At 42.4% G+C, this 27,653-nt stretch overlaps 1 long non-coding RNA gene across 1 annotated transcript in view; it reads left to right on the forward strand.

Annotated features, from left to right (window-relative positions):
• The first annotated feature begins 1,437 nt into the window (after nucleotides 1–1,437).
• Nucleotides 1,438–27,653, forward strand: part of LOC127381478 (uncharacterized) — a 32,764-nt gene continuing 6,548 nt past the window's right edge. Inside the window, exon 1 of the long non-coding RNA XR_007888723.1 lies at nucleotides 1,438–1,612. This is a non-coding gene — a long non-coding RNA (uncharacterized LOC127381478). The remainder of the gene's footprint in view (nucleotides 1,613–27,653) is intronic.

Genomic DNA, 27,653 nt, shown 5'->3' on the forward strand with positions numbered 1-27,653 from the left:
GACTCCCCCCCGCTCCCGTCCGCCCCGGCACGCCTGGCGAGCAGCGAGATCCCCTCGGGATCGGGGGTTATTCCCCAGCGGGGACGCGAGGCCTGCGGGCCCCGCCTGCTTCCAAAATCCATCCTTTCCCCCCGCCCCCCCCCGGTTGAGCGGCGGGATCCCGCCGGGGGCGGCGGGCGCGGGAGGTCCCGCCCCTGGCGCGCGGGCAGGTGACCGGCGGCGGCACGCGCGCCCGGTCCCGTGACGCCGCGGGCGCTGCTGGCGCCCGTCCCGCCGCGCGCCTGCCCCAGCTGAGCGCCGCGTGACGGCGGCGGCGGCGCCAACAGGTGTCCCCGCGCGCTGCCGGGGCACCCCCGCACCGCCCCCCCCCCCCACCGGGGGTGACCTGGGCTGGCCCCTGGCCCGGCTCCCGGGCCGGCGAGGCTGCGCTCGGACCCGGAGGTTCCCCCGGACACACAAACACACACACACACACGCACCCGGAGCAGCCGGTGGCGGGCAGCGCGCCGGGCGGCTCCGCGTCCCCGGCCAGAGCGGGCGGCTGGGGACGGGCACCGCCGCGCCCCCCCGCCGCCCAGAGCAGCGCCGGCCCGGGCGGCAGGTTGTCCCACGCGGCCGCAGAGCGGGGCACAGCAGAAACGCCCCGGCGCGGCTTTCGGGAGCAGGGAAGGGGACGAGGCTGCAGCGGCGGCCACCGAGGCAGCCCCGGCGGGCGGGCGGGCGCCGTTCGCGGCGGCACCCCGGGGCACCGTTCCCGCAGGGGACTCGCTGCCCGCCACGGGGAGGGAAGCGGAAGACGCGTTTTAAAAAGCCGCCGGGCCCCGCGGCTCGGCCCACGCGGGCTGCGGGAGCGGCGGGCCGGGGCGGGACGCCGGGGGCAGAGCGGCCCGCTTCCCGGCTCCGCTTCCCGGAAGGCTGGGCCCGGCCCTCGCGCTTCTCGCTTTCCGCGGGGTTTTTCCCGGGAGGGGGGGGGAATCCCCCGCGGGGCCCCTGGGCCGCAGCCCCCCCCGCACCGCCCGGGCCCCGCACCCGCCGCCGCGCGCCGCCCCTGCCGCCCGCCCCGCCCCCGAGGGCGGGGCCACAGCGCGGCCCGGCCCCGCCCCCCCGCGCGTGCGGACGGCTCGGGAAGCACCCGCCAGCGCCGCGCGCCACTCCCCGCCCCCCACAGCCCGCCTTCTCCCGCTATAAATAGCTCGCGCCGTGCGTGTGTCACGTTCCCATTACGTACGCCTTACGCTGACGCACGGGGGCGGTGCGCTCCGTGACGTCAGCACGTATCCGGCCAAGCTATAAATACACTTCCGGCGGGGCGCGCCAGGGGCGGGCGGGCTGGGAAGGCGGCGGCGCTGCCGGTCCCGCTCCCCGGGGAGCGCCCGCCCGCCCCGGCCCGTCACCCCGGCCCCGCTTCCTCGGGCGCCGACGCGGGGGGCTCCAGGCCCGGAGCTGCCCCCGCCTCGCCTCCCGGGCCGGGCCGGGCTGGAGGGGCGTAGCGCCCGGGGGTGTCGGCAGGCCCCGGCCGCCCTCTGGCCGGAGGGGCTGGGCGGGCCTGCCCTGCCCTGCCGGCGCTTGGCAGCTGCTTTCACGTGGAGCCGGGCAGCCTCCGTTTGCTGAGGTGGTGCTGCGGCGGGTCTGTCTCGTGGTGAGGTCGCTGCTGTTAAGGCAGTAGCGGTCTGGGGGCAGGCCGGCGTGAGGGCGCGGCGCTGCGGGTGAGGCGTGCGGGGTTCCTCCCGGGGAGGAGAGCCCCCCCGCCCCCCTGGTGCCCGTATTTCGGCCTCCTGAGCAGGGGAGCTGCAGGCCAAAGGGCAGCCAGCCCTTCTCTGAGTGGGGGTGAGCTGCACTTGAGCAGCAGGTGATGCCGCCTTTCTTTCCCCCCTCTCATTTTGGTGCACAGCTGTGGCAGTTTGCAGCCCTGTGTTTTCTATCGTTGTTTGTCTTGAGGTGCTGACTGAGTTAGTAGTTCTGCAGTTGGCCCAAGTCCATGTGCAGTAGTGGTGGGAGTGCTTAGCATGGTCACTTCACTGGTCCTGCTGTGCTCCTTCTAGCCTGAGATCTGGATCCCAGATGGGATTTAAGGAAATCGATACATAATTTAGCTGGTGGTTAGAAATGTAGGTAATGTATTGCTTGCTACACAGGGCTCTCACGAGCTTAGCTGCAGCTGTCTCTTCGGAAGTAAGCAATGGGTTGTGTTTTGTTTGGTTTTGGTTTACCCCTTCAGGTTGAGGAGGGCAGTCAACATACCTCTCACTCAGTCTGGGAAAGTGCTCTCACCACTAGTCTGCAGTGTCAAAGTGACTCTGATGGCTGGTCTCAATGTCATCAGTACGTGTTAGGCCCCTCAGGGCTAGGGGTGTAGCAAGATAATTTTTTTTTTTGCAAGCAGCTGTGCTGGCTAAAGATGTAACTCTTCCCCAGTCATTTGCTGCCTTTCCTCTGCCAGAGTTACCACCCCCACAGCTCTTGAGTTAATATTGGGTAAGTGAGCAGCTGGGTGAACTGTACTAATTCTGCTTGAAGCACACTAGGGAGGATTAGTACAATCTCTTGCTGGCAGAGATTTGGACTAGGTTATCTGTGGCATATAGATGATGACAGCATGATATGGCAATAATGCATTCACCTAGTGGAGTGATGTTGGAAAGAAGATCCTTGCTTATTATTTTTAGGCATTGGGACAACTTGTGAGTACATAGTATTTCTGGGTAGACAAGTGCTCAGGTCAGTCTAGATGATCATATCTCTGGGTCTGTTCATAGCAGTGCTTGGTGCCCTACTAACCTCTTCTGGTGAAAGTCTGGGCAGCGTGTTTGGCTCTTCTGCCAAGGTGTCTCACTTGCATCCTCAATGTACAGGGCTATGTTCAAAGATAGGCCTGCTTGAGTGGCTGAGCAACCCACTGAAAAATAACTCTGGAAAAAGGGATCCAATTCTAGTACTTAAACTATTGCTAAATAACATTATAATTAAATTGTAACCCTTTTTTTTTTTTTTTTTACTGTAAACTTCCTGGGTGGGGAAACGTCATCATTATTGGCCATCTTATGTCTCTTTACTGTTTGCATCAACCTGTGTTTTTTGTGTTTTGTTGTGTGCTTTTTTTTTTTTCCTTAAGAGTCTTTGCAAATCAGTAACAAAGTAAGTGTAAATAGCAGATTTATTTAATATAACTTTTAGAGTTGCTGGGGTTTCAGGAAATCCAGCCATCTTACTTGTTTTCTCATGCATGGTATTTTTGTGTTTCATTTTGTAGGCCAACATCTAAAATTTTATTGAGTTGGTTGAATTTCAGGTTATAAAACACTTGATGTTACGCTTGTGCTTTTATATCAATGGAATTTAAAAAAAAGAACTCCCATGACAAGAACTAGCCATTTCAATGATTCAGGGTTTCCACTGAGTTCTGTGCATTTGATAAGTTTTGCATGTATTTTCTAGCCCTGGCAGAGCAGATATGTTCATTTGTCTTTCCACAAAGTGAAAATTTTATAGCCAGCAGTGGGTTGAGTTGTGATGCTTGTAGTTTCTAATGTCTTGCCAGCTTTGTAGGGCATATTTGACATAGTAGTTTCTTAGAAGAGATGGAGCATTTCTTAATCTTGCAGTTTTATGGAGGTATACCCTGCTTGGATGTACGTAGTCTTTTGGAACATTATCCAGAGGCTGCGGCAGTCTTCTGGGAATTCAGATTTTATTGTAGTATGAGCTTCAGTTCTCAAGGAAAATGGTGTGCTTCTTCAGTAATTGCATTACTGGATAGAAACTGTGCAGTTGTCTTACCTGTAAGGCTTGTAAGTTTGCTGGAGAATTTTCCTAGACAGCATGGGTGGGTGCACAGGGGAGCTGAAACTAGAAGCAGCTATCCTGGAGCCTTCTCTTCTCCAGGCTGAACAATGCCAGTTCTTTCAGCCTGTCTTCATAGGAGAGGTGCTCCAGCCCTTGGATCGTCTTCATGGCCTTTCTCTGGACTCACTCCAACAGCTCCATGCCCTTCTTATGTTGGGGGCTGCAGAGCTGGCCAGAATACTCCAGGTGGGGTCTCATGAGGGTGGAGTAGGGGGAGAGAAGTGCTTCCCTTGACCTGCTGGCCATGCTTCTTTTGAGGAAACTCAGACATGGTTTGCTTTCTGGGCTGCAGGTGCACATTGTTGGCTCATGTTGAGCTTTTGATCAACCCAAAAGCCCAGGTCCTTCTCCTTAGGGCTGTTCTCAGTCCATTTTCTGCCCAGCATATATTTGTGCTTGGAATTATGTCAGTGTACATGCAGGACCTTGCACTTGGCCTTGTTGAACTTAAAAGAGGTTGGCATGGACCCACCTCTCAAGCCTGTCAAGGTCCCTCTGGATGGCCTCCCTCCAGTTTTTTGACCACAGCACACAGCTTGGTATTGTCAGCAAACTTGCCTGGGGTGCACTCAATCCTACTGTCCATGTCACTGGCAAGTATGTTAAACAGTGCTGGTCCCCATCCTGACCCCTGAGGAGTACTGCTCATCACTGATCTCTACTTGGACATCAAGCTGTTGACTACTGCTCTTTGTGACCATCCAGGTAATTCTTTATCCATCAAGTGGTCCACCCATGAAGTCTTTCTCCAATTTAGAGACCAGGATGTTTTGCAGGACAGTGTCAAGTACTTTGCTTAAGCTCAGGTAGATGAGGTAGTTGCTCTTCCCTTATGCAGCGATGTTGTAGCCCTGTCACAGAAGTCCACCAAATTTGTCAGGCACATTTTGTCCTTGGTGAAGCCATGTTAACTGTCACCAGTCACCTTATTTTACATAGTTTGCAGGAGGATCTGCTGCATGATCTTGCCAGGCACAGAGGTGAGACTGGCTTGTAGCTCTTTGGGTCTTCCTTTTTTCCCTTTCTAAAAATGGGTGTTTTGTTTCACCTTTTTCAGTCAGTGGGGATTTCACAAGACAGCTTCTCAAATATGATGGATAGGAGCTTAGCAACTTCATCCACCAGTTTCCTCAGGACCTGTGGATGCATCTTATTGGGTCCCATGGACCTGTGAACCTTAAGATCCCTTAGATGATCCCAAAACTGGTCTACCCCTGCCAGCTAAATTAACTTGGATGAAAAAGTTGGGAAGTTAGAGGTAATGTTAGTGGGGCTCAACCTAAACAAAAAAAAGTTGTGACTCTAATTTCACATGTGTGGGCAGTAATTCTACCAGTGTAGTGACTTGCTTGAAGAGAAGACAAGTTAAAACAACAAAGAGCTTAGGCAAAAACAGAGAAAGGTGTCTATGACACAAAGCCATAGTGGCTTTGTCAGGGGCAGGGTAACAAAGCAAAAAAACTCGTGTCCTTTTTAGTTGTCTCCTCAGTGCTGAGAGGAAAAGTCCTCTGTGTTGATCCTGTCTGTGATCAGGCTAAACTATAGTGTTTCTGTGATTGCAAATGGTAAACAGTGAAAATATTTTTGCAACAACACTTGATCGTAAGAAAACATATTAATAATATGACAATATTGTACATTCTTTGAGTACTTTACAAAAAAACAAGATTTTTTTTTAATAACTGTTTTTGAAAGCTTTTGTCTCTAACTTGAGGTAGACTGGAATATATTTTAATTTGTGAAGGCACTGCAGTATGTTTTACAGAATTCAGTGTGTCAGATTTATTTAAATGAGAAAAGCATTCTGATGTATGTCTAGGAGCAAATTTGCTAATGTTTATCTTGAGCAAATTCTTGTTGCTTCTTTTCCAGAAAAGTTTCATTTGTTGAAGTGAAGAAAATTAAGTTAGAAAAACATGTTTGGATGGAATATAAAAACATGCATGATTGTACTAAAATTCAGTTTGGTATTTGAATTACTAAAAAGCGTGGCTTGGTACAATTCTTGAATATGATTGTAACAATACTGCATGTGAGGGTTTCATATTCTAAAGCAGTTTTAATTGGCATTGTTTTCCTTGTTCCCTTGCTTTGCTTTTCATGAGAAGCAAAACTGGGCAAACTTAATGATGTCAGCGAGACATCAGCAGAAGAGCACGAGATAATGTGGTTTGTTAATGTCACCCTTCAGCTTGTATCTGTGGTCACACTTTAAAATGCCCTTCTTGGTTTCTCTGCCTTCTGTTCTTCTTTTCACTCTGATCTCTCTTCTGCCTTATACCTTTAGAGTTTCCAGTCCCTGTTTGGGTCTCCTTCCTTCTGCACTAGGCCAGTTCTGGATTTTCTGCTTCACGTTTCCCTATTTGACTAGTTTTGTTCATTTATGTATTAAAAATAAGGACTTAATTCATGTTAGCTTTCTAGGGTTTTAATAAAAGTTATATTTACTTTTTTCCAAGCTGGTCACCTTGTGGAAGAAGTGCTAATGAAACCTGTTAATGTCTAAAGCATGTTTTTTTTTTTCTTGTGCTACATTCAGCCTTTTTCTAAACATTTTTTTGACATTTGTTTTTCATTATGTACTCTTCTTCTATTGACTTTGTTGTTCAGAACTGACTTCAGTCATGAATAGAAACTAGAAAACGATTTTGGTCTGGGTCCTGACATGTAACAGAGACAGAGTTACGTATGATGAGATTTGTGCATGGCTTTCCTTATGATGTTCTTTTCTACTAATGAGTGGATCTTGCCTCCCCTGCCTTAATTGGTCTGCAGCTTGCTCAGTCTTCCATGGCAAAGCCAACACTTTTACACTGGGAGGGAGACACAAGTCTGAGGTGTGATCTGTTTGCTTCAGTCTGCTTTTAATGTGATTAAGGCCTCTAGAGCAATAGAGCAGCAAGTAGTCATGGAGGACCTGTGACTGCTTTCCATTTCCCATTCCCCTAAGGTGACTGGAAGTATTTGGAGAAAGACTAAGCGCCTCTATTTTTGCTCCTCTTCAGAAAGGGAACATGGTCTTTCTTTGTGGGAGGGGCACTGGTTACTGGTTAGCCCTTGTTATCCTGTGTGTCACTGTGATTTGGTATTGTATGCATTCTCAGTAATTTATTTACAGGAATGTACTTGGATAAGTTTGCTCTTTCAATCAATTTGATACTTAAAGTGCACGCTGTACTTGATTAACACTGTTTGTGCTTTAGTTGTGGAAGAAGTCATGCAAAAGTAATGAAAGATAGAAATAACCAGTGCAGCCATCTGCAGCATATGTTAATTTTGTTTGAATCTCCTCATTCAGTGATGGGGAAAAGCTAGAGAATGCATTTAACAGATTATTCTTGGCTGTGGTAACTTGGTCATTGGGCCAATTATCGGTAGAGGTGGTTGGGTAGAGGAAGTGCAAATGAAGAAGATCCACGTTTTGGAAATCATGGTTGATAGAAGTTTGTAGGACTGATAAAGCAGGAAGAATGGAAGGAAGTCTTGTTAATATTTGGTAACATCTCTTGCACATTGTAAAGGCTGGAGTAATTGCATGGCCGACTTTTGTTTTTTTGAGGAATGTGAAGAAAATATGGGAAAGGTATCTGGGAGTTCTGCACCTCAAGAATAAAGACTTTGATTTAGAGCTTGTTTTTGCAAAATTCTACAGTGTTGACAAAAACAGGCTATGTTAATGTCTACTTCTGAGCGAGGCCTGAATTCCCCTTGTAAAAAAAAAAAATCTGTTTGTGCATCCTGGTATAATAATTGTATAGATGTTAAGACATGAGCTTGCATGTACATGTTCACATGAATGATACATGTTTTCTTTTGAAATCTGTCCTAATTGTTTCTTAAAACCGAAGAAAGGAGTTACGATGATCTTTAAGGTCCCTTCCAACCCAAACCATTCTGTGATTCTATGTTAAGTATTAAGCTAAAATAAATTCTTGGCTGAACAGCGTGTGGGATTCAGTAGAGTCATGGATGCATAATTGTACAGCTTTATTTATATTTGAGCAGTTTCCTGAATTCAGATTGTGCCTCACTCTTATAAATACTGAACCATTCCCTTCCCCCATATTTTCACAGTAACTTTAGGAGCTGTGAATCCTTGTTCTCTAGTTGGCTACTGACTTTTAGTAGCCAGTCATATGGTATAGATTTGCAAAGCTGACGCAAAATGGAGCAATTCATCTCCTCCGTAATACAGGCTGCTGAAAGCGTATCACCCTGAAGCTCTGCTCGTTGCACTGTAACCCTGCTGAGTACCAAGACAAGTTCAAGGTTTTGGTTTTGGTCTTAGACTTCACAATGCATGATGGCGATGGCCCAAGCTGCCTGAGGGAACACCTTCTGCAGTCACAGCCGCTCATGACAGCTGCATTCCACTGGAACAATGGCATTGTTGGCGAAATGGGGAATGAATGGGAGAGACAAACTGCTTCTGCAGCGAACCCACAACTGAGGGATTCATTCCTGGAACACATCAGAGTGACTATAAAGCTCCTTGTCCTCAGAATTAAGCGTAAAATTCACTTGCTTCAATCTTGACTTTCTACAATGACCAGGAAAAATATAAATCACTAGGGCATAGGGATGATCTCAGTTTCTTTGTAAAAAGCCCCAATGTATATAAAAGTATAGAAAAACTAGTTTAAGTTTTGTACACTATTCCTGTGCAGTTTTTGGTAGTCTTCCTCATGACTCCTGTCTTCAGAACTTTCACTCTCCTGGCCAGCAGTAAAAATGCTACTTAAGCTTGTTTTTTTGGGTGAGGAAATACCCCAGTCTAAGAGGAGACAATAGAAAGCCAAGTGGAAAAGCAACAGAGAAGAATGTTTCTAAACATTTTAGCTTATGGTTTTTTACATTCCCTCTTCTGCACATCTATTCTTACTATAATTTTTATTTATGGATGTGTTATTGATTGTTGAAGCTGTAAAATTTATCACCTGTTGCAGTAGTGTTGCAGCTGTTGTTGGGACAAGAACCTCACTGATCTGTTGTAGCTTGCATTTGAATGAGAGTGGGGAGATAAATAGCTGGGAGAAAATACCCACTACAGTTGTTTTGTTTTTTTTTCCAGGAAAGCATTGGACAATGTTGATGGCCCATCTGGTTGTTGTAGTCCCTTTGCTCGAGAGTTGAATTTTGGGTCTGAGCCTAAAGTAACTGGAAATCTGTTCTGAAATAGCTAACAAATGTCTCAGTCTTCAGAAGCAGAAGCCCACCGAATCATGGGTGTCATTAGAGGGTGACTGGAGAGCGAGTGCCTGTGATGCCAAAGGAAGCTGGTGGGTGTCAGGTTCAGAACAAGAGGAAGTGATTCTTTGCACAAGGTGTCACTAAGGTCTGAAATTCCTCACCCGAGGACATGACAAATACTAGAAGATTGCCTGGGTCCAAGGAGACAGCCACATGGAAAAGCAAGCCATCAAGGTTTAGTAGCTGTAAAGACACAGCATGGAAACTCAGGAGTGGTTGAGAGGGGAAAGTCTTCCAGGGATGTATTCTGATGCTATTGCGTAAGCATCTTTTTTTATTCAGTATTGCACGGAATACTTGGTTAGGGGGATCACTGATCTGACACAGTGCAGCTCTGTATTTTTGTTTAAAAGTGGTCTGAGGAGAAGGAGAGGGAATGACAAAGCTTACAGAGAAATTAAAATTAAGCTGGCTGTAAAGCTGTGCAGAAGATCTTGCAATTCTGTGTGACTGAGTGAGAAAATGGCAGATGAAATTCAGAATTGATAAATGCAAAATAATGCACCCAGAGAAAAGCAGCTAATTATAGATACATGCTGATATGCTTTCATTTACCTTTTATCATTCAAGAAGGATCCTGGACTCATTGTGAATAGTTCTGTGAAAGTATCAGCTTAATACCCAGTAGAGGTCAAAAAGGCAAACAGGAAACTATCAGGAAGGGACAGAAGAGAAAAATGAGAAGAAAACAAAACAAAAAAACCCATCAGGACCACGAATCCATGAATCTTTGGTGATCTTGAAAACAGTGTGTGTTTTGGGCTATCTTATCATAAAGGAACATAGAGTAGACTTCAGGAAAAAAAAAAGCAACACAAAACCGAGGAAAGAAATAAGGATCAATAATTTTCATATCAATACAGAAAAGTTATTCACCTGAAATAGTAGGTTTTGGGGTAGATGGAGTATGATTGCTCCCTGCCAAGGCAAGAATGCTGGGAAGGAGGATGTGGTGGAAATAACAAATCCTTTCTGAGAAATAAAAACGAAGTCTTCAGGATGACAGCTTAAAAACAAGCAAGAGGAGGTGTTTTTAAAGGAAAACACACAAGCAAATAGTTACACTGTGGCACTCGTTGTGGGTGGTTTGAACAAATAGGTTAAAGCAGCAATTGACAAGTTAGTGGGATAGAAGTCCATCAAGGATTTCTGAACACAAAAGTGGTGATGCTGCTTGTGGTTCAGAAATACCTTAAAATGCCTGTAGACAATGGGGGATGGTCCTATGCTTTTCCCAGAGGGTAAGCCTGGGCCACTGTGAGGGGTGGGATGGACAGCAGCCAATGAAACTACAGCCTGATGTGGGCACCATGCCTTATGTTCTTAGCCCTAATGTTGGAGTATTCACTGTGATGCTCTGCAGTGGGGCTTGTAGTGAAGAAAATTACTTGTTCACAGGCCATGCTGTGTGCTTGTAAGAGTTGAGGAAAGGAAAGCTTTGTTCCTGCATATAAGAAGGTGAAAATAATTGAAATTCTATTTAAACCATACAGAAAATTGGAGCATGGTCTGTTTCCTGTCACATTTTGATTTTATGGTTAATACAAAAATATTTATAAGCTTTAAATAAGCTAGGGGAAGGTGATATGCAGAGTCCTCTGAGGAGACAGTCTCAGGTGCATCTTAGTAATGTCAAATAATGTGTTTTGGTTTCTGATTCCCCTCTTCCCTGAGTTTTTCTCAGCAATACATTTTTTCCAGTTGGGTACCAATTTCTTCAAGACATTTAGAGACATGGGAGATGGTGCTGTCGATGCTTAAGGTAGTGAAGATCAAGAGTTGGGGCTTGCCTGTGCTTTGGTGGTGCTGTAGCCAAAGCTCTCCACTAGGTCTCCAAGTCACTTTACAGAAGCCAGTCTGTCTATGGAAGAGCAGCTGGTCGTAGCAGCCTTGAGAGTGGGTCCTGAGGTGAACTACTTTATTTTCATCTCTGAATTCCTTAAAAAGCAGGACAGGAATGAAGAAGTTGCTTTTACTAAACTTTCTATATTTGTTAATTTTATGCACTTATGGAAAAACTTAACGAGATATTGTGAATACATGTACAGTATTGTCAGATCCATTTGTTGGACTAATAATAAAAAGAGAAAACATACAAAGTAATAATTTATTACCTCTTCAAGACTGAATCACTTACACTGGAAGTGAAAGAAAACTCTACTCTTTCCAATGTTTGTTTGTTTGACTTTTTTGTGTGTGGGTTTGTTTTTCTATTTATTTGTTTTCCAAACAACACCATGTAAAACACAAGCGAAGTAATGCTTAAATACATGTTTTCTAGTGCTAGTCTGCTAAGCACCTGTTAGAAAATATCATCAAGAAGTTGTTGCTATCAAAAGTGTCTCCTGAATGAGACTGAAGGCAGTAGTGGGGATTCTGTAGTTAAAATTTCTGCCTATGACAGAGTTCTGATTATTTGTGTTCCAACTTCTGTCTTCAAAAAATGCACAATAATTAGATGGGTAGGGAACTGGTCCATACAAGGAACAAAAATGCTCCATATATATACATACCACTTTTTACAGTGAATGAACAATGCTAAGTAGCTTTTAACTCAAAATGCAAAAATAAAACTGGTATACGTACTTTGGTTTGAGTACTTCAAGTTACTGGACTGAATTTATTGTTGCTGTACGTCTAGCATTACTCTTAGCTCCTGTAGCTAGGTCTTTGCTGAGAGCTTTAAATGTTCATTTTATAACTAGACAAATGGTTTTCAACCTTTCCATTTAAAAAATGTGCAGTGGTGGATGAAAGAGTAAATTTAAACCTGCAAGAGTTTTCCTGGTGGTTTCATGTTCTTTGAGTCCACCAATGCTTTGGGAGTCTCCAGAATTTGAAACAACTTAGGATCTTTAAATTATGCATATGAAATAAAGACCCCAAACCTGTTTTCTGCATGGAAGCTAAAAATTTATTCCAAGTATGTAGCTGGCTTTGCCAATAGCTTACTCTGCAAGTTTATTTGTGTATTGGCTATAGTTTTCAAGAAACTGGCTAGTATACATTTGATCAAATGTAATTATGCTGGACCAATAGAATCTGTGTAAGTCTTCCTTTCTGCAATGCTAAGAAATCATAAGCTGGTAAGAAAGCTGGTGTTCTGTTCATATACTGACTCCATGAGTCACCAGCTCTTCATTATTAAAACAGATGAACTATCCATGTCTTGTTCTTTCATTTGTTCTTTTAAGAGTTTTGTCAATTCTCTTCCACTGGTTGCTTTTACTGGTTTAGTTGGTAGGAAGGTCAGACATAATGCTCTTTAGCTCATAGGATCAGTCTTCAAGCCATTGAATTTTTTTAATATTTAGTATCTCACATTTCCAGAAGCTGAAATGGACTAAAATGATAGGTTACATGACAGACATGATAGTTGTGTGATTTGGGGAAAAGCTCCTTTACATGTTTTGTTTTGCCCTGTTATGATGCAGGGTTCAGCTGTCTTCAGGTTTCTGTCCTAGCATTAAAATTCTACTGGCCTTTATAAATGGCTTTATTCCTAATGACAGTGGTTTCTTAAAATAGCTGTACTACATTGTAATTAAAATAGTGTAAAAATCCCACAACCCAAATCAACAAACAAATCCAAAAGGTAGAGAGCTCATGAGAAGAAGACCCAGGTCCATTTTCATATACCTCATTCTGGTAGTTGCCATGTTGAGGAAGGAGAATGTTTATTAAGCTCATGGCATTTTGAACTTCCTTGTAAAGTGGATTTCTTTAGTAAAAATTGTCTTTGCTGATCCTTCACATGCAATTCTGCCTCCCTTTTTGTTAAAGTCTGAAGCACAAAGGACTATGAAGTTGCCTTCTAAAGGGGCAAAGGTTCATGGAGGCAAGATGTGCACTGGGACACACGCACTTAACATCCATGTTCCTAACACTTTCTGGTCTGCTTGTGCCTTTGTTTTTTTTCCAATTCTGAATGGGAATCAAGAGGGCAGGCAAGTGCAGGAGATTGTTTTTTCTTGATGCTCTCCTTGGTACTCTGGTACATCAGGAGTGTCATGTGCTGCCCGTTCATTTGGAGGACACCCATTTTAGTTTGTGATTTCTGCAGGGAGCTTTTGTATGGAAGCAACTTGCCCAGTGAAGTATTCTCTCTCACCATGTATGAAACTAAACTGGGCCAAACGGAGAAATTTTGCCAGCTAGGTGGAGCTCCCCCACTAGGTTTATTCTTGCCTTGATTTTGGACAGCCTTACTTGCTGTCACTGAATCTGTAAATTCATTTCATAGATGGCCAGTTTACAAAGAAAACTAAAATAAAAATGTAGGAGAAGCTTTCTCTTCCATGGACTTTGCCACAAGCAGCGGTGACCAGGCAGTAGGCCAGGACTGTATGGATCTGTGCTGCTGTCGAGTCTGTATCTCTTCATGGTGTTTTCATTCAGTGCAAACCTGGAAGTGCTGGCAACACTTTAAGTAGTTTTCTTCCTGGATAATACAATTTAAAAAATTCCTCGGATGACTCAAACTAGCCCACGGGTTGCTGTAAGGTTAACTTACCACTTAGCTGTAATAAACACCTGTCCATAGCAAAACTTACTCTTTTCCCTTCCCTCCCAGAGTCTCTAAGTCTGGCATCTTCCCTTTCCATACTCGCTGGGTCTCTGGAAAGCACTGTGTCGAGTGATTTCTCTGTGTGTGTGACAAGGATGAGCCTTCCTGCTGCAGCCTAAGATGTGAGGATCAGATGAGATTCATCATGAATTTTTATGCCATCTCCAGAGCACAGAATTTGTAGGATGTTTTAGGCATTGATGCAAACACCTCATTTTTCTTTCAGGCCTTTAGTGATGCTGAAGGCACTTGGTAGTTTTCAGTAAACACGTGAAGTGGTTTATGGTACATGGTTTTGTTGATAGTTCAGAAAGAAATACAAAATATAGATTTCTGTCTTACAGGGACTTCATATTTTGGGAAAACATAATTGCTTTGTTGTGGCTGTGAGGAGAGCCTAATGTATATACTCATAAGTGTTCAAAATAATAGGTCTGATTTTGCTAAAAGCACGCATGGGGTCAGTTGCTGTTGCTCAGCTGCTGAACAGTAATTCACTATGCTACAGCAATGTGTTTATTTTTTGCTGTGATACCCATATGCTGGAGTAAAAAGTTATGTTTCTGGATTTGAAATGTAATAAAATAGAGCTAGTAAGAAACTAATTTCTTTTCTAGTAAAAGTGAACATTTTAAGGACTGTAGTGAAGTATAATTATGTAAAGCTTTTGGGTAAAAGAAGAAATAGTGAACAAATAACTCTCTATGCTAATAATCAGAGACTTTTATTTGAAACCAATTATCTCAAAAATAAATATATGTTTCTATTGTAATATGACAGCAGTATGTAGACTTTTGTATTGTCATGTATGGAATATATTCAACCACTAGAGATCATAATTTAGATTCATCAAATAACCACTTAAAAGGAGAAAATCAGTGCCATGTTGTAGCATTAGTAATGGTAGTGGAAGAGTTCTAGATTGAGGCAAGTCTTTTTTTTTCCTGAGGATATGCATACATTAATCCAATGATGAAATGTTCTTAATTGCACCCTTAACGGCATGGGAAAAGTTTAGAGTTTGAAGAATCTTTTCAGTTCAGGTAGTGAATGAAGGCAATCTCTGAGATACCTACTGACTGATTTCTGAAAAAAAGTGCTCTGGGGAGTAGCAGCCTTACATCAGTTAATGTCTCATGTTTTAATAATTAATGCTAGCACACACACACATTTTATCATAACTTCTGTAGCACATGGAAAATGAAACACCAGAAGGAGAAGGGAGGAATTTGGAGGAATTGTCAGGAAGTTATTTTCACATTCCTGACTGGTGTGGTAACTGCATGTATGATATTGTGGAAAGAAGAATGTTTTGATGCAATGCTAATTTAATTTTGTAAATACAGAAATTTTTTTATCATGAAAGCAACTATATTTTCATATATTTGCTATATATATATTCCAATAGCATTGGAAAATTCTTTACCCTAAAACCTATGTAATTGTTAAAGCTTAGCACATTGTGTATTTACTTACAATTGTAATTCCATTCATTTATTAACTAAGGATTTTTTAGCATAACGTATAGAGAGACTATATTAAGTATTCCATGCATTCCTATGACACTGTAGACCTAAGCTGTGGAATGATGACTTTTTCTTGTTTCTTATGAGCATGTCTAAATTTTGGAGGAGGATGAGAGTCTGGGGCCTCGGTCTCAAGGAAGAGATTCAGTCCTCTCTGTAACCTTAAGTGCATCTTTCCAGCTGATGTTTTTGACCTAAGGAGTGATCTGAGATTCATTGAGTACCATTGACTCTTGGTTCAAGGCAAATATTTGAATCATGTCCTGCATCAGTGACTCAGTGTGTTTGCCAGTACTATAGAAAAACAAAATGAAAAAAAAAATTGACTTCTTCTTCAGCAGAGCTTTGTGAGAAGACCTTCATCTTCTAGACGTAATCACCAGAATACATCAGTACAAGTTCTACTTTTCATAGAATAATGGAATCACACATAGAGAGGTTTGGGTTGGAAGGGACCTTTAAAGACCATCTAGTTCGAACCCAGAGCAGAGCTCCAATTCAGAGCAGTCTGAATCTACTTTGTTTCAGTTTTGAGATGTTGGCCTTTGGCCTGTCACTACAGACCTTGGTCAAAAGTCTTTCTTTTAGCTCCAAGTATTAGGCCTTGCAATGTATTGCCTCATTACACTACAGAATGCTTTTAAAAGCTGTACCTAGGATTTTGCCATCAGTAGTAAGGAGATCCATGATATTATGTGACTAAGGGAAGAATAAGGTTTAAAACACAATGGCAAAGACATAAAATTGGCATGACAGAGCAACCGATTTTTTTGCAACTGTCACATAATGAGCTTCTTTACCTCTGAAGCCAACACTTCAGTGTTAACTAGTGGGTTTGTATTTGTGCAGACACGCAGCAGAGAATTTATATGACATCATATGAGCTAGTAATGTTTCAAACCAAACAATGGGGTCATACATTTGACTGGAGAAGAATTTGTGGCTGAATAGTCTTATGGGAACCTTGTAAACCAAAGATGATTGTAGTTTTGCCTTCAGTTCATCACAGATGTAATTGAATGATTTCTTATCTCTTTGTATGTGATGTTGCTTTCATATCGGGGTACTCTAATGTGGTTGCAGAATACCGGACCAAAATATTTAAGCTTTCTCTGATGTCTTCTGGGTTTTTTTTTTGTGTTTTTTTTTTTCCAGGCCATCACTAGAGAATATAAGTGTGCATTTCAGTCCTTGCAGGAAAGGTAATAGCAGCATGGCTCTGCTGCAGTCAGAAGGTAGATTTCCATCAGCGATGCAAATAGTGATTTATATGTATCTGTATATTAATGGCAGGGGAGTCCCCATCCTTCAGGCAGTATGTAGGTATGAGGTTATCAGTCAGTATCTTCAGACATTAATAGTTCACCCCTGGAGTTGATGCATTGCAGGCTGTGCAGGGATGAGTACTGGATCTCAACAGTTGGTGTTTTCTTCTGAGTCATAGATGCTTCGGGCTGTGGTGACAGCTACTGACTTCGCAAATAGCTGGGCTGGTTGGGGATGTTAAAATGTCATCTCTTCATTACCCATCTTGTTGAAGAGCAGAGATTTACCCTGGTAAATCTTGTCACAGAAATAAGTGTGCTTACTTCATCCACTGCAGGCCCAGCTAGAAGGTTTGATTAAAACAGGTGATAACCTTGCAGACTGGACTACTGGAGGTGAGGGAGGGCTCATACAGTCTCTTCGTTAGCAGGGCTGTGCAAGAGGTAACCTGCAGCTAATGGGTTGTGAGGAGCAACCAGGAGTGATAGCAACTTCATCCTACATAACTAGATCTGAAAGAGGATACACATATGGAGAAAAGCTTGCTCTTAGTCAGAGTGCTACTGCTTCAATTTATATTGGTATGGGGAAAAAAATACAACTTCCCCTTCTCCAAACACAATTATTACTAGTACAATTTTGTGTTTAGCTGTAAGCTGTGGCAGTATAATGAATACCCAGATGGGTACCTCTGTCCTAGGAGGGCTGTATTCACCTGGTAGTTTTCCTAAAACCATCACACTTTTTAATGAAATCACTATGTCGCTAGAGGAAAACAAGCCTTAAAAAATTATATGGGTAAGCATTTTTGTGGTTTCTTAGTAATGTTTCTCTAGATAGGTAAGTAATTTAAAATGTTCAGTCAGAATGTCCTATTTTGTGAATGGTGTCAACTGCTCATGATAAATGTAGAATAAACTGGAGAGATATTTGTTTTTGACTTTGCAGCAGAGTACAAATATTTACAAGGTGTCTTAATCCTTTGTTGACTATGTATTGGTTTTGTTTATGGCCTGCAATTTGCAAAGATAGGCTCAGAAAAGGAAGTGAAAAGTGTTTTACAACTTGAACTAGTTTTAGTATCTAGCAGACTTGTTGCAACATCTGTACAGGAGCCTGTGGAGAAATGAATATTCTGAAAAGAAAAGTTGCATGCCTGCTTAAATGCTATTGTAGGTTTACTTGTTTAGAATCAGCAAATGCAGTTGTCTGGCACCTCAAGACTCATGACTAGGAGAATGGTGTCCTTCAGAGTGACTGTAGTTTACTGATATTTTTTCTTATTTCTCTATACTATTTGATTAATTAATACAAGTATTTTTTCCTTCTCAGAGAACATTGCAAATGGCATGTTATATACATTGCATAACACTTGCTGAAAGATTATACCTTGTCAGGAGTAGAAGAGGATTTCAGAAACATTTCAGTATGAAGAGTCTGTTTCAGATCACATCTTCAAAGGAAATTCCCTTATGGAATGTATTAGCACATTGAAGACTATTGCTGTCTTTGTATCACAAATTTAAATTAACTCCTCAGCCATAAATGAAAGGTTCTAAATAGTTATAAAAGGTTAGAAAACTATAAAATGGAGAAGAAACTACTTTATGTATTTGTCAAGCGAGGAGAAAAACAAATACTTGAAGATAAGATTAATATGGCCATGTGTGGACAAGGTTTATAATGTCATGCTCTGTGCAAGTTGAAGGGTTTTTTGAGGGAGTGAGAAGCTACCAGCAGGTGTAGTTTCTTATTTGCAACGATGGATCTGGTAAGTGAAGAAAAATACATGCATGGCATAGTTTATCCAATACTAACAGTGTTGTGCTTGCTCACACCTGCAGATTGTCCTGCATTTTTTATTACAGTCATAGTATCAGCTGGATAAATCAAATTATGTACACATTTCTCAACACTGTTTACAACACTAATTGCAACTGCTTCTTTTTCTCTGCTGTCTATGGTTGTCTACACTGACGAGCATTACTAATGTGACTAATATTCCCTAAGCAGTATTCATGGGACTCTTACACTGTGCTAGGGAAAGAGGCTGTTCTAAGGGTGTTCAAGAGCTCTGATGGAGTACTTTTCAACAATAGCACATTCTTTGAAAGTTTTGGCAATTCGCAGAATATAGGCTCAGTACTTCACACTATTTTTGCTTCTTGCTGACAGTTTTCCTTCCTGTGTCCTGTGTCATTCAACCTGGGAAGTGCAAGAAAAGGCAGAAAGGTGAAAATAATAGTGCCAAAGACAGGAAAAGGATAGGAAACTGGAACTGTTAAGAAAAACTAAGACTTTCTGGCATTTCAAAACATACTACTTAAAGCAGGCCTGTAAGAAAGACAGGGACCAGCTTTTTAGCAGGGCTTGTTTTGATTGGACAAGAGGTAATGGTTTTAATCTAAAAGATGGTAGATTTGGACTGAATAAAAGGAAGAAATATTTACAATGAAGGTGGTGAAACACTGAAACAGGTTGCCCAGAGGGGTGGTAGATGTCACGTCCCTGGAAACTTTCAAGGTCATGTTGGATGGGGTTCTGCGTAACCTGATTTAGTTAAAGAGGTCCCTGCTCACTGCAAGGGGTTTGGACTAGATGACCTTTAAAGGTCCTTTCCAACCCAACCCATTCTATGATTTATGTTTTAGCTTCTCAATCCATTAATTGTTCCCAGCTTTCTCAATTTGGTAAGTTTATAATATGTCCCTTATCATATTTTATGAGTACTAGGGCAACATTTCTAATGAGTGAGGAAGAGGCAGACCGTGAGTCTAATTTGGATTATGATGATAATTCACAGAGAAGTAGCAAAGCTAATTCCAGTATTAACTCCAGAAGCAGCTTTGCTTTGTTCTGTTTCTAAACAGGAGATATCTGGAGATGTGTTGAACATATCTCCAGGTCACATTTAAGTGTTGTATTGGCCAAGGAGCATTGGAAGGTGGTACATTCTCCCATTATGCATCCAAGAGAGAGTTATACATAGTTAGATTTTTGAAACATGTTAGTAACGTGTATTGTAGAACTGGTAAAACTATGACAGGCATAAAAAAATATAACCTGCAGCATGTCTATCTCAAAAAAACACCCAAAATCAACATAAAAGGAGTTCCAAGATCCTACATGTCCTGTCAGCTACCTCACACAAAATTAATAATTTCATAATTACAGTTTTTTCATGTATTGAATGAATCAAATACAAAAGAGTCCCCGTATAGGTTGCAGTAGAAGAAATACATAGAATGAACAGCAGGATGTGGTAGGAAGAAATAAGGCCTTCATGGGAACAGGTTTTGGGCTCATCCATAAGTGAAGGCTAGGTTGATAGGAGAGGTTAGAATATTACCACCTTTGAGATGTACTCTCAAGTTTGAGCACTAGCTGCTGAATGGCACTACGTTTCTGTGACTCACCTGTGCCACAACTACTGGCTGATCTAAATTGGTAGAAATACTTCATCTTAAAACCACAATTAATGGATCTTAGAAAGGCATCTTTTCTCTTTTGGTACTGGGAAGAAAAACTATGATTAAGAGCCATTTCTTATGTGTGTAATGCTCCAGGCATTGTGGAAACCACAATGTGGTTTTAAGCATACAACATCCTGGTCACTCCCACCACGAGGGAGCAGACTGGTAAGAGATCAGGACAGACATCTGTAGCAACATTAGCTGGCATGATCTCCTCTTGGTGAAAGGACAATCTTCTAATCAGGCGTGCTGCATAGTCAGCACCTGGGAACAGCAGTGTTTTCATTTCAAGTGGCCTCATGTAAATGACAGGAGACTTGTAGCTGTCAAAAAGTCATCATTCTCTTCCTTAACCACAGAAATCTTACACAGGACAAAAACCAGGCAATCCTGATGCAATAAAACTAAGTAGGGAAAATGTTGGGCAATACCTGCTGTCATCACTATTGCTAGACATAGACTGTATGTGACTGCCACTGAGTGAAGTATGTAAACTTTACTGAGCTGTGGTGTGCTGCGAAGGTTAAGGTTAGTCAGGCTGGAACCCTAGCAAAAAGTTTCATGAATGGGGTTCCCCCTCTGTGGTGTTTGATAATCAAAAGAGCTGAAAAGGCAGAAATGTCCTCTGGGCAAGGATGTCCATGTCGGCAGGCTGCTCATCAAGCTAAGAACTGGTGTGGCACTGGAACCTGCTGCTCTTCAGAAGATCCTTAGCCTCAATGGAGAAGGGGAACCCTTGTGAGGGTACACTTATGCTGTAGCTTTAAATCTGTAGAGGGACACCTGGCAGAAGGGGGCTGAGAAACTTTGCCAGGAGTAGGAGCGGGGGGGGGGGGGGGGGGAGGAAATGGTTTAAGGTAGCAGTTCTCAAAGGTTCTGACCAGTGGATGATGTTAGCCTCATTCTTTCTCTAGTACAGGCCACTGAGCTGTTTCATCGAACCTTTAGAAGAGACAATGTTGAAAACCGTGTTTTAATAGAGTTTTGTGGGCCAGCCTTAGAGCGTTTAGCCTGGCCTGGTGGACCATACTTTGGGAGTGCCTTCTTAAGGGGAATTCTGGTCTACTTATTGTAATAAAGTTCTCAATTCATTGTCAGAAGACTGAAATTCTTTTGGGGATTCTGCACTATTGTCATTTGACATGGTGGCTGTCGGGGATTGTGGATGGTTTAGAGGCATATGGGGGGTATTGGCCTATCACAGATTCCCTGGGAGCTGCTGTGTGCCATAGGGGGCCTTGGAGTCTATTCTCTCTTGCAGAAGGGGCATGCTCTGCCACCCTCAAGGAACAATAACATTCAGACAAAGAACATTTTTTCCAGATCTCTTTTGCAAACATGGAGCTGAGTGTAGAACCCTTTCTGAGCCAGGAGGGAGCTGCAGAGTTTTGCGTATCTGCTCTACTGAGAAGCCAGGACAAATATGGGGCAGAGGCTTCTTTGGAGGGTGATGGTTTGGGACCATCTGAGTGCAGATGGTTCTTGCTACTCTAAAGCCAGAAAAGAGCCTCTGAACCCTAGACAGAAGATTTTCCATCCTTGTCATTAGAAACAGTTTCACTGAATTATGGTGGAGGCATGGGTAGTAAAAAGCCAAAGCACTTAGAAAAGCAGAATTGAGGCTTTGAAGCTATAGGAAAAAGTCTGATTCCTCAGTTAATAAGCTACTTTTGATAAAATTTCAGGATAGCTACTGCATCACTGTGATCAGTTGTGGGTCTACATCAGGTGTGGGATGTGTGGGACAGAGACACAAACACGTTCTGTCAAGCAATATCTTTTTAGGGGATGGTAAAATGAGACAGAATGAGCAGACATACCAGCTCAGCACTATGTAAATATTATATCCTCTACGCTTCTCTTCCTTTCTTTCCCCATCATATACCTGGTGTTTGCTCTGACACTTCTCTCTCTCCAGAAACTGATTTAATCCACTTAAAAGGCAGACCATTTATGCCATTTATGTTGTGGGTAGTTTCCTGAAATTTCAGTCAATCAGATCAGGTAATAGAAGAGAGTGATGCTCCAGCTGTAAAATATGACAGTGGATTAAGCAGCTTTGAGCAGGGAGGGAGGAATATAGGACCGGGGGCACAGAAAGAGAGAAGCAGAAGAAAGGGGAAGATTGACCTCATACTTTCAGCTGCAGGGAACCATTTATTGGGTTTATCTACGCATCAAACTTACTCTGTGCCTTTATGCCATTTAAAGAAAGTTTTTCCAATTAAAATTGAAGAGATTTCCTTACTAATTTTTGTAGTTTTTTTTTTCCCCATTTTTTGCTTGCATGAGGAACTGTTAGGTAAACTGCATTTTTAGCTCTTCACATGCCTGAATTTTCCTGAACTCTGTGACCTAGATGTTGGTCTTCTTCCATGAGGTATGTTCCATGTTTTCTGCAATTAATTTTTTTTTTCATATGAATGATTTAAGCTCTAATACGTAAAATCTTCAACTAGAGAAAAAATAGGTAAGTAGAAGTCAAACAGCAACAAAATGCTGAGTGTTCGCTATGTGGAACTCAGATTTAAAATGTGGAGTAATATTCACTGCTTTACTGTGTGCAGTTGTTCCTGTAGACTTTAAGATTACAGCAAGAAGAGATGGGCCATAAATACAATGGTCTTTAGAAGCAATGACTAATAGGGAAAAGCAGGTCAAATATCAACCAACAGTTTTAGTCTCAGTCCCATGAGGGACAAACAGCTAAATATAGGAGCATTCTCCTAAATTCAGACAAATTAATTAAGGCTAGAGAGAATTTGTTGTGATTCAGAGCCCACAAGGAAAAGCAAAGTCATATAATTTCGTAAGTCTGATTCTCAGTGACTGATTCGTAAATCAGTGTTCTCAGTGAACAAATTTACTTGAGTGACTGATAACTTCAACACTGGTGACCAGAACAAAACCCTGTCCTTTTATCCAAGATTGTAGACTTTTCTTCACTGCTGAAGATCATTCTCTTTGTAATAGAGCCTTGGGGAAATCTAGGTTTTAAGTTTTGGAGCATTAGACTTCCTATATACCCTGCTCTTTTAAAAATTGTATTCCTCAAATGATAATGAAATACCACAAAAACTGAACTGCTTTTTAGTGGTACAAGCATTAGCAATGCAGGGATCCTACATTTAGACTTTAGAACATCTGTGAGGGAGTGGTTCTTTTCTATTCTGATGCTGAGTAAGAAAGCAGATTGAAAAACAATCTTTAAGAATCATGTACCTTTGCAGCCAGCTCAGACCTTTGGCTGCCTACGCTCCTGACTGGCCCTTAGTAGCCTTACACATACAATTTGATGTGGCTGTTTTGGGGCTCCTTTTTTGCCTACATGCTAGCTCATAACTATTCTTGTTCTTTGAATGGGACTACTCTTTTTTTGGTCTTTAAATTGTTGATACTTATCATTACCAGTAGATTAATATTTTCATCGAAGACTGAAAGAGCTGGCAGTGAGAAGGAAGCAGAGGTCGACAGACCCACTGACAGGGAAGGGACTAGAGCAGTGTGACTTGGGGACACTGAAGGTCTGACCTGCAGAGTCAAAGACCCTAGTACCAGGGAACAGGAGGATGAAGCGGGGTCACATAGAACACCAACAGGAGAGGAAGAATGGGAAATGCTGTTGTGAGGTGCAAATGGAAAATGAGGAGTGTGAGGAAAACAGCACTTATAGTGCTTTAATCTGTCAGTGTTTTGTGACAGGGAATGAACGGGATCCACATTTCTGCCGTTTCTTACACATTCTTGTCATATTGGCTGGTTTGCAGGCATATATCAAAGCATTCATTTAAATTTTTTTTTTAAATTTATATCTGAAATCTGCTCTAAAGGAATTCGTAGGTCCTTCAGCATAGACATTTTCTTCCTTTGTCTTTGTAAAAGCAAAGATCAACCCACAACCTTTCATATTTCCTCATTAATTTTGTATTGAGATGTTTATTACATCTTTCTTGCCTGGGGAAAACCCCATTTGTCTTGAGCCTACAGTAGTTTCTTCTGTTTCCTGTGAAAAGCTGCTCTTCTCAGTAGGCTGTGCTTCAAAGATATTTGCTCTAAAATGCAGGCTCAACAAAAGCCATGCAGTTTGCTCTATCCTATCTGCTTCAAGCAATCGAATAGTAAGAGCTTCTAAGACAAACAATACATTCTAAAAGCTGAGTATCTTTATAAAGGTGTTAATGGAGAAGTGTAAATGAACAGAAATCAAGTTGATGATTTTTTTAACCTACTTTAAAAACCCATTTTAATCTTAAAGAAAGTAAAAGGATTGGAAAGGGAGGGCGAGTAAAAGGATTTCTCGCTCTCTCACTCTTTCCAGCTTGTTTACTCTGTCCATGTGCCAGCACAGTGTGGGTATTCAGTTTCACTCTTTTCATGAGAGTTTTATACAGACATGCACCAATTTTTAAAAGAATCTATGATTATTGCATATGTTATAGGGGATGTGAAATCTGTGAAACGAGTAGAGGACCCGTACTGTAAAGTCATAGAAAATATCCCATGGGATTTAGGTACAAATATGAGATTTGCCCCATTTCCAACCAACTTTAGATTGGCTAGATGCCAGTGTGATGAAGTCCTTTTGAAGAGATGGCTGCAACAGCCTGTACATCTGTACTCCTGGGCATGCTACTTCTGGCTGATACTAGGAGTAGGCTTTAGATTTTAACTCCAGCAGCACGCACCCCCTTCTCATCATGTATGCTGGGTAACATACAGTGGGAGAACAGAGTAATGATTCTCTAGATATCTGATCAATCACAGGAAATAGCCAGCACACCATCGTTGCTAATCTTTAATCTGAAATCAGTTGCATGGGAGAATTTTCTTACTTCTTCTCTCCATGGTTATAATCTGGCCTTTAGTTTTTTTACTCTAGATAACATCTGATAAGAGATTAAGAACATGATAAGAAGTTGTTTTATATGAAATTTAAGAGGCCATTAACATTCCATTGAATTGTAAAATTGTCAAGCTAAAAACAGCTCTGCTGGTGTTCTGCACAGATGCAATAGCAAATCACTGAGTCACAGGAAATGATTCAGTCAACATTTCTAAACTTTCAATGTGTGTTTTATGGAAGAAACTTGATGTAAATGTTTAGACAGTTATGGTTTTGAAGATAAATATTGCAATTTTATGGAGTTTGGGGTTTCACATACCAGAATTGTGTTGTCAATTTGCTGAACATCTAAAGCTGTTCAATTATTGTATTTGATTCCAGTGTGGGATATATTTTCTTTGGCTAATGAAACGTGGTGTCATATTTGGGTATAACAGATTACACATCAGAAAACTGAAGGAAATTTACCTTTTGATGACCTAGGATTCCCTCTGCATTGCTGCAGAAGAATTTGCATGGGCCTCCACAGAATTCTTTCTTTCTTATGTCCTCATCCTGTAAATACAGCACTTCAGTGATATGACCTCTTATGGCAGGTTATCCTCTGCCCTACATGGTCTCACTGGGATAAACTGCTTTGGAAGGTTAAGTTGAAATGTTTTCTCACTCCTCATTTTAATTTAATTAATTGCAACAAAGTGCTGACAATGCAAAATTCACTTTTTCTTATGTCAGTTAAAGTGTTTCTTGTATTTTTAAAATATTTTGTTTCAGAAGGATTTTTTTACGTGTTTTACTGGGTAAGAATTTGAATGGACCTGTAATGTGCTGTGGCTTAAAGGACATGAAATCAGTATTATGGTTACTATAGAGAAATATTATACCTAGGTATACTTTTGTGAATCTGAAGAAACACTAATAAAGCCAATGTAGATTCTCTGGATTTACGCTGTTTAAAGTGAGACCAGTCCAGGCCTAAATATGGATACTTATGATTAAAATATAAGCAATGAGACAGGAACTTTTAAAAAAGACTTTTAAAAAAGCCAGCACAATAAACAAATTCTACCTTCAACCATGTAATTTCCAGGTGCCTAACTTGTTCTTACAGGAGAATGATCCCAGAAGACAGCTTCTGCAGGTGAGCAAGTGTTTGTTGGTGTGTAGGAATTGGTATTTGGACCTGAGACAGTGGAAGAACTAAAGTGTCTCACTTTTCTGGCTGTAACAGGAGAGGACAGGCATGTCAAAACCGGTAATATCTTTGTGGTTCTAGATTTCCACTCAGAGGTGGGCTAGGCTAGTTCACAATGGAAAGAGAGACCCCTCTGAATGTCCCTGCCATGTTGAATGATCAGGATGAATCAGTCACCCCACATCAGGAAGGGCAACCAAAGAGTTGGTTCAGTCTGAGTGATGCTGTACAGGGTGTGGGTGCCCAGGCGTTGGCAGGGGGCTGTGGGGGCCTTTGTGAGGAGAGGCTGGGGCTGCCCCATGCTGAACACAGCTGGTTCCAGCCAGTTCCAGCCAGCTCCAATGGGCCCATCAAAGGGCACGGCTGAGCCCCTCAGCCAAGATAGTAGTGATTTGCGGAAAGTGTGTGTAAGAAAGGACAAAACACTACCTGGCGGTGAGAGGTGAAGACAAATGTGATAGAAACAGCCCTGAGGTGAGAGGTGCAAGAGGGCAGGAGGTGCTCCAGGTGCCTAGACTCTCCTCTGCAATTCCTGGAGAAGACCGTGGTGATGCAGGTTGTCCCCCTAAAACCCATGGAGAACCATGGTGGAACAGATATCCACACTGCAGCTCCTGGGGAACCCTGTGCTGCACCAGTCTTGCCCTGAAGGAACTGCAGCCCAGGCAAGGAGCCCATGCTGGAGCAGTTAATGAAGGACCACAGCCTATGACAAGGACCCCGGCTGGAGCAGGGAACAGCTTGAGGAGGAAGGAGTGACAGAGAGGAGCTGATCCAAATTGGCTGCAGCCTCCATTCCCTGCACTGCTTGGGGAGAAGGAAGTAGAGGAGTTGGGGATGAAGGAGTGAAGGTGAGCCTGGATAGAAGAGAGGGGGGAGAAGAAGGTGTTTTAGCTTTTGTCTTTGCTTCTCAACATCCTATTCTATTCTTAACTGGCAATAAATTAATTTTCTGCAAGTTGAGTCTGTTTTGCCCGAGACAGTTACTGATGAGTGATCTCCCTGTCCTTGTCTCGAGCTGTGAGCTTTCTCATCTTATTCCCACCCCCATCCTGTTGTGGAAGGCAAGTAAGAGAGCGGCTGGGTGGGTGACCAGTGGCCAGCCAAGGTCAAGCTACCACAAATACATTTTATCGTATGTGGGAACCAGATACTTGCAATGTAATTCCTGATGATGTGGTCTTTGATGTCAGTCTGTTTTTGAGGGAGATGTAAAGAGAAGAAGAGAAGGGGAAGCAGACCTAGTAAGGTACTCAAATGGCAAACCCAGCACACATACCTTCCACTGAAAGTTGTCCTGGAAGGTTTGTAATGACAACATTTCTTGATTTATTTTTTTTTAATCTCCAGAGTGATTTTTTTAAGTAAAAGGCAATAAACAGTTAAAAAAAAAAAACCCAATGCCAGTGACATGTAGCAAAAAAATCAAAGCTTTAAAAATTAAAATGTTTCCTTTGTTTAACAGCCTGTAGTAGCTAGCTTTGAAATGTCAATCCTGAAGCTTTTGCATTTCCTTTTAAAAAGATTAAACTAAGTATTAATGTGGCCACTTGGGATTGCACACAGTCTCCTTGAAAGGACAGAGAAACATATCCTTCAAGGGATTATACTATGTATTCAGTTTTGAAATTTATAGCATTCTTTTTTGAAAACTGCAATATTCTCTGTAAAATTTCATGGGCAGCAGTTG

Source organism: Apus apus, chromosome 2 (genome assembly GCF_020740795.1).
Source record: "Apus apus isolate bApuApu2 chromosome 2, bApuApu2.pri.cur, whole genome shotgun sequence".
Lineage (NCBI taxonomy): Eukaryota > Metazoa > Chordata > Aves > Apodiformes > Apodidae > Apus > Apus apus.